The 7,773-nt window shown below is 34.3% G+C and overlaps 1 protein-coding gene across 1 annotated transcript in view; it reads left to right on the top strand.

Annotated features, from left to right (window-relative positions):
• Positions 1-6,519: 6,519 nt before the first annotated feature.
• Positions 6,520-7,773, top strand: part of LOC145296978 (uncharacterized) — a 28,432-nt gene continuing 27,178 nt past the window's right edge. Inside the window, exon 1 of the mRNA XM_080143201.1 lies at positions 6,520-6,713. The gene's annotated coding sequence lies outside the window, so the exon portion shown is untranslated. The remainder of the gene's footprint in view (positions 6,714-7,773) is intronic.

The raw sequence follows: 7,773 nt of genomic DNA, 5'->3' as shown, positions 1-7,773 counted from the left end.
ATTTCCTCATGACATCCTCACATACGTCGATCCCCGTTCCAGTGTGGCAGGCTACGTGTCTGTTCAATTCCCTAAAATCCAGCACGGGCCTAATCTTGTTTTTGGTAGGCTGAACAACCGCCAGTAGTGGCAACACTCCTTTTTCTTCCCCTGTCCACGGTTTCAGAATTCCTTCTTTTATCCACCTCTCCACTTCTTCCTCGAATCCTTTTCTTATTTCTCCTCGCAGGGTGTTTTCGTAGCAGCCCACCTTATTCTGTAGTTCTGGGGGCCCGGAGATCCATTTCCATTCCACCGTCCACCTCACGCCATCAAACTTCGCCAGGAAATCTTTGTCCTCAATGCAGCAAACCTATTCTAACGCACCTTCAAGCAGAAATATTTTATGCACACAGTAATTCATTAAGAGAGAGTATAAGAATTAAAAGAGTCTTAGCAGCTCGTGTGGAAATTTAAAGACGAGGGAACACTTTTCATCATAAAATTCAAAGTAACAGTGAGAAGTCCATCATACTCCGCACCATGAAATCATTGCCAGTTTTATGTTAGCTGGCTACGTGCATTGTTCATCGACCATCCAACTGTTCCAATCACGAAAAATAAATAAAACAATAACATCCTCGACTAACTTCAAACTATAGGAAAATATTTATTCAGTCCTAAACTTTCCACAAGATACCAGAGCCACATGTATGATCTGTGGCAGCCGCTACAAGAAGGCAGAGACTACTTCTCACAACTTCGAGGTTTGAAATCCATTTCTCCTTGGCTTGTCTAATCACAAGTCAGCTCTCAATCACGTGACCCACTATATAGAAGGTGAAACCACGAACCTTTAATTCTCTTTCTCGCTGGTCTGTCCAACAGCAAACATCCCGGGGGGAGGCTTTGCCCCCGGCAAAACATGAGTACTACGAGCTTGCTATGGCTCTCTTCAAACTACCATTTATTTCCACATACGGTACCCACACGAACTTTATTTATCATTCTACAGAACTACTCTCGTCGATACAACTCACGCACGCCAACACATTAGTACACTGAAGACTTTGTCCTTTCTTTCTCTTTTGCCCCGGCGACTACTAGCTATAAACACGTGCGCGCACGAACACTGAACTATTCTCTTCTTCAACTAGCCGGCATGATATTAATTCTATCTTCACACAAGACCACTTCCACTTACCAACCCGTTTTTCTCTTGTGCTCTTCTACTAACTACACTAAAGAAAATGACAAATAAAGTTCGTTTATTAAATGTTAAAATGAGATTTCCTTTCGTTGTCTTCATTATTTACTAAAGAAGAGTTACCCAACAAATATAGTACACTTTTATTTTTCTATTATAAAAGATACTCAAGAGAAAGCATTACAACATATAGACACATTAGTGATCAAGATAATCGTATTTAATAATGCAGGCGAACTCTTCTGTTCTTTGAAGGCAAAACCTGAGTTAAAATCAAACCTCGAGAACTAATTTGACGTAGCAATGGCAGCATAAACAGTGCTAACGTCAGCGATTAAGTCGGCCTTTTCTACCGGAGACTTTAAAATGTAAGTTCTACGGCAACTTCTTTGGTCTTTATAGAAACGACAACTTATGCATTTTACACGTCTGCAATGTAAGATAGACTTTTAAAAATCCTCACTAAAACATTCCATTAAATTGGATTTAAGATAACTATCAACATTAATCTAAATAAGGTAGCTTTTATAGACAAAACTTTAAACGTGTTAAGAAGAGACAGAAATCTGTCTAAAAACATTATGAAACTCTAAAGTATAAAAATATAGGGTCCTGCCACCTATGCAATACTCATAAATATAGTCATAACATTTCTCAAACCTTGGAACAGTAATGTTGTAATCATTTTGGTGGAAATTTGAAATAATTATATTATTTACGAGGACGATCCAATAAGAACTTGTTTACATTGGACTTGAAGACGAAAATATTGTAATCAGCTTAAAAGCAGACAATCGGAACAGAGTTCAACAGGCGAGCAGTTCTAGGATAGAGGCTTTGTTAATGAAATCTACGTTTAGGTTGAGGCGCCGATAGAGAGTGTGCATTTATTGATAGTAATTTTGGCTAGACGAGTGTATTTGTGTAAGATCGGTGAGGGAGGGGCATAGACTGGAGCTCAGCTGAACACTTGTCATTAAAAACCCCGATAGAGAAGAGACAGAATTGCAAATTCTCTTTTATGGGAAAGAGGTTGCAGAAAAGAGAAAAGGGTATCTTCTATTAGATTACGAAGTAGGTTTTGAACTCTGTCAAGGCAGGATAAGTTACTCCGAGCAGCTCCTGTCCAGATGTGGCAATAGTACTTGGCTCTTGGAGGAAGAAAATTGCATCAGCAATGAGATATCTACTGGAGCGGTAGAATGAGAATGAGCGGTAGAATGAGAATTTTTCCAGCGACATTGGCAACAGATTTGATGTATGTGCTCCATGTCAGATTAGGAGTGGAAATCAGACCAAAAACGTATCTAAACATAGAGCGTGCTCAACGTGAGAGCCGTTCGTTTCAATAGGGACCAGATGTGGGTCTGATCGTTGATAATTGAAAGAAGCTTGGTTTTATATGTATTAAAATTAACCAACCTTTTTTTCCCGTTGCACAACGTTCCCAAGATCAGAAGAGGGAGAATCAAAGAGATCTTGGCTATTTCCGGCCTTTGAAGTGTTGCCATAGACGGTAGTGTTGTCTTCATAAATGTCTACCAATGATCTAAGAATATGATTTGCGAGACCGTTGATGGAGATCAGGAAGAGAGTTGGGTCACGGATTGGACCCTGAGGGATGCCAGCATTAATACTGTGAGCTTCTGATTACTGTTCATCAACCACTACCCTTATAAACCTTTCAGAGAGAAATTATTTTATAATTGAGAAGACATTTCCAGCTATTCCGTAGCTGGAAATCTCGTGTATTAAGTTTTTGTGTCACACATTATTAAAAGCCTTTGATATGTAAAAAGCAATTGCCCTAAAAATGTCATAAACACGTAACTGATATGGGTTTTATATTTAAAACGAAAAAGTAATATGATTGAATATATATATTTATTATAGGGAAAGACAAATGTTTACGTGTTTACTTAAGTTTTATTTTCTGGCAATTTTCTTGAGATTTAAAAAAAATTTTAAACAGAAAAGCGTTTTTGTCGATATTAAAATAAATATTACTGTGCATATGTGTTATTCTAACCAAAGTTGAATATTGGCATTCTAGAATAATACCCGATTCGAAGTGTGTGTATATGTGTGTGTCAGCGCGTGTGTATGTGTGTGTGTGTGTGTGTGTGTGTGTGTGTGTCTGTGTGTGTGTGTGTGTGAACACCCACTATTCAAAAGAAAAATAATGTATTATATATAGTTTGGGTAAATAATTTCCAGTAGTTTTCAGTATACTAAATAGTGCTCAGTACACTAAAATATCAGGATGACAATAAATATTTTATATGTCTACATGCACATAAATATATATATATGTGTGTGTGTGTGTGTGTGTGTGTGTGTGTTTGTGTGTGTGTGTGTGTGTGTGCGCGCGCGCAATAGATTTTGCTTATTTTAAAACTTTACTGCAGTTTTATGCTTATATCCGTTTTCGAAAATATTTTCAATATTCTTCAATTGTTATCATTTTGAATAAGCATGTGATCCACTCAGAATAATATTGAAATATTTCCGACAGTTGGATATACAATAAAACTGTAGTAAAATGTAAAGATAAATTTAATCTATTGCTATAAAAAATGCATTTGAAGAGCCATTTATCTGTAAAAAGAATGTTCGATCGATGGATAGATAGATAGACAGATAGATAGATAGATAGATACATACATACATACATACATACATACATACATACATACATACATACATACATAGCAGGTGGGCGTTGGTAAATACATAGATAGATAAATACGAGGTGCTTTCAATAAGTTTTCAGACATTTTTGCACAGGTATTTCAAATTGTCATAGACACTTGAAAATTCAGTATGCTATATTGCTATGCATCTTATGAGATTACAGACTAATTTTTATGGTGTTAGGTTCAAATAACAGTTACAGCAAGAATTGGAATTCATCTTACTAAAGCCGGATTGTCACACATGGCAAATTTCAAAAATTCAATCTGAACGTGAGGAGACTTCAGAAGAATGATATGTAATAAAATTGTGTGTTAAACTTGGAAAAATGCCACAAAAATATATGAAATGCTTCAGACTATTTTTAGGCCATCTTACATAAATCGATTTTGGAGTGGCATAAGAGATTCAAGGAATGCAGGGAGTCATTGGAGGATGATGAGAGGTGTGGGAGGAGTAAGACAATAAAAACACAAGAGTTGATTGGCGAAATAAAGAATTACATGGATTAGGACCATCGTGTGTCTATAGAGACAATCAGTGCACAATTTGCTGTCAGTGTCGGAACTGTACACAAAATTATTCGCGAGGAACTGAAGACGCGGGAGATTTTCACAAAGTTTGTCTCAAGGGTGTTCATAGAAAATCAGAAAGAAAGACGTTATCATGACCAAGATTAACATCAAGACAGTTCCTCCCATTCCCTGTTGCCTAGACCTTGCTCTCCGTGACTCTAAGCTGAAAGAAAATCTTAGAGGCTGTCGTTATGAGAAAATTGAGAAGATTAAAGAGGCTGTGGTGAGGGTCTTTGACACGCTCACACAACATGGAGTTCCATGGGGTCTTCCATTTGTTGTTGGAACGATACCAGTGCATTGCAGTCGGGAGAGATTAGTTCGAAGGGGATAAGAGTTTCACATGTATACTACCAATAAAAGTGCCTATACGAAAAAATTCTGCTAACATTGAAGGCACCGCGTATACACAGATAGACACGCATTTAGACAGATAGATAGATAGATAGATAGATAGATAGATATGAATGTGCGTAGATATATCTATCTAATTATAAAAAACTTGCTTGCTTGTGCCTCGTCATCGACGATCGGGCGATTCCATCTTGAAAAAATAACAGGTGAATATATATATATAAAAATATATATATGCAATCATCAGTGTAGGAAGTAATAATTACTGCTGGTCGGAAGATTCAAAGCCAGTCAACAAAGTTACTCTTGATTTTGCGGGCTAGCATCTTTGCTCCAGGCCAGTAACATTATATTCTTACGTCCACTTTTTCGTCACATTTTGATATTCTAAGATCGATATCTGATTTGGTTATAAACCAAATCCGAAGTCGCCTACGTTATTGATAAAAACACCAGCTGCATTTTGACATGACCTCATAGCCCCCTTTACGAAACACTGAGATTCGGGAATAATTTGATTGTCTACACGGTAAATTTTTAATGCGAATCAAATTTTGGATTTTATTTAGATAGTCATACATTTCTTTCTATTGGGAACACACAAGCATAATAAAAATGTAAAAAAATAGCGAGGTACAGAAGATGAGCGAGCAGTTAAAATTATAAATGCACACACACGCATATATATATATATATATATATATATATATATATATATATATATATATATCATGATTTTCTTGGGGGCGCAAAACTTTATTAAGGCAATCATGAAGCAAAGGCGTATGCTTTCGGAATTCATTTTATTTAAAAAAAAAAACGATGAGAAAAGGAAAATAAAAGTAGGGAAATAAAGGAAGAAAAAAATCAAAACGAGTCAATTGACATGTTTCGCCCTCACTCATCAAAATTGGAATCGAGGGATTTATTTTTTAGTAATTTGTTTTCCTTAATAATAAAATCTAAAAAAGAGACGGGAGCAAGAGCAATCGTATATATATATATATATATATATATATATATATATATATATATATATATATGACTACTTCATTTAATCACATAAATTAATATACGACAGTATTTACTTCAACAGTGCTCAATACGTAGGTAGAGTAAGGTAGTTATAAAATATATATGGCGATTAAGCTACACAGAATATGCCGTGGTTCATCCACGCTAGGATTCATCAGGCTGATGAATCCTAGCGTGGATGAAACGCGGAATATTCTGTGTAGGTTAATCGCCATATATATTTTATAACTATAACTATAACTCTCTCTCTCTCTCTCTCTCTCTATATATATATATATATATATATATATATATATATATATAGTAGATGAAAATATATGGCAATTAAGCTATACGGAATATATGCGTTTAATGCCTGCCGGGAATCGTAAGACTAAATGCATTTTAGCCTTTTAAATGGCATATTCATCGATAAACGTGCAAACAGAATGGATGTATCTTCAGCATATTTGTTAAGTGAGTGTATCTTCAGAATATTTGTTCTCGTTTCATAATGTGTGACTCAACAAAATCGATAAATATTTCTGTATAAAACGACTCTTTGCCTTCTCTACCTTCCTTTCCCCTGTCTCATCCTTTCTCTTTCCTTTTCCCTCTAATGTAGGTGGGTATTAGATTTCTTCAAAAACACGTTTATCTGTATTTATTATCAGAATTTGAACAGAAATTCCTGATTTCAGTTTGTATTTCAGTATCCAATTAAATCGCTATAATATTCTGACGTCACATGTTTTATTCCTATACAACAAGAAAAGTCGGGGCTCATCTCACATTCATTGTTAATTGATATCAACAAGAAAGTTTTATAGTTTCATGCTTAAAATTCCACATCAACAAAAATTGTAACCTGATTAAAAAAATAAAAACATGTAAGTAAAATATTCTTTCAAAATATTATATATTAATTTTTAATGATTGTCATTTAACCACCATATATTTTTTTGCATTCGAGTTGTTCAAATTTCAGTTTTTGGTTTCTATATTAATTAAACGTCAAATGATTACCTTTGGCTTAACGTTGATATTTCCATATGACTTCTTAACATTCTTTTCTTTAATTGTTGACAAAATATTTTCGAATTATTACTAAATTCGCTCATTATTAAAGCTAAGTGAGAATAACGTTTCTATATAATTTTACGTGAAATGAGCACCCATTTTTTGGCCATCTAGTGATAATTTTATTTGTGTGTGTGTGTTTTTGGTTGCCTGAGCGCTTTTTGTTTGCTAAATTTATATTGAAAAATGATTCCCATTTTTGAAAAAGTAATTTCTTCATATAAAAATTATTTCTCTGTGCCACTTGTAAATGTTATATTCGTTTTTATCACCCATTAAAACCTATACAAGTCGTCATTGTGAAGGTTTTTGTTTTAGTTGAAAAAGATCTTGACATTGACCGTAATTTTTACAAAATATTGAGGGAAATAGCATTTTCCCTAGATGTGAACACCTTGAAGATTGCGAATACAGGGGACATACATATCTCCCTTTTCAACACTGTAATGGCTGGCGTTTTTTTGTAGCCGATAGCAATAGACTTTTTTACTAAAAACAAAATAGCATTTGTTCTACTCGATGAATTTTCGCAATTTTTGGATATATTATGATTTTCGACATGGTAACTAAGTAATTATTGTTGTTTTAGCTTAGAACCGCATATATATATATATATATATATATATATATATATATATATATATATATATATATATATATATATATTAAATCGATCTTGCGACTCCATCTTAACAAGCACATTTTTTTACGTTAAAAATAATTCGGAACATAAAAAATTTAATGATCGTCAAATGCTTTAATTGATAGAAATATGAACAATTAAAAAGAAAATTAGCAAAATCGTCCCTTAATGTTTGTCTGGTAGTTTTAATCCTTCTATTCAAATTAAGATTCTACATTTTTAGGCGA

Source organism: Euprymna scolopes, chromosome 17 (assembly GCF_053919585.1).
Source record: "Euprymna scolopes isolate OS-2025 chromosome 17, ASM5391958v1, whole genome shotgun sequence".
Taxonomy (NCBI): domain Eukaryota; kingdom Metazoa; phylum Mollusca; class Cephalopoda; order Sepiida; family Sepiolidae; genus Euprymna; species Euprymna scolopes.
This window is presented reverse-complemented; position numbering and strand designations above follow the sequence as displayed.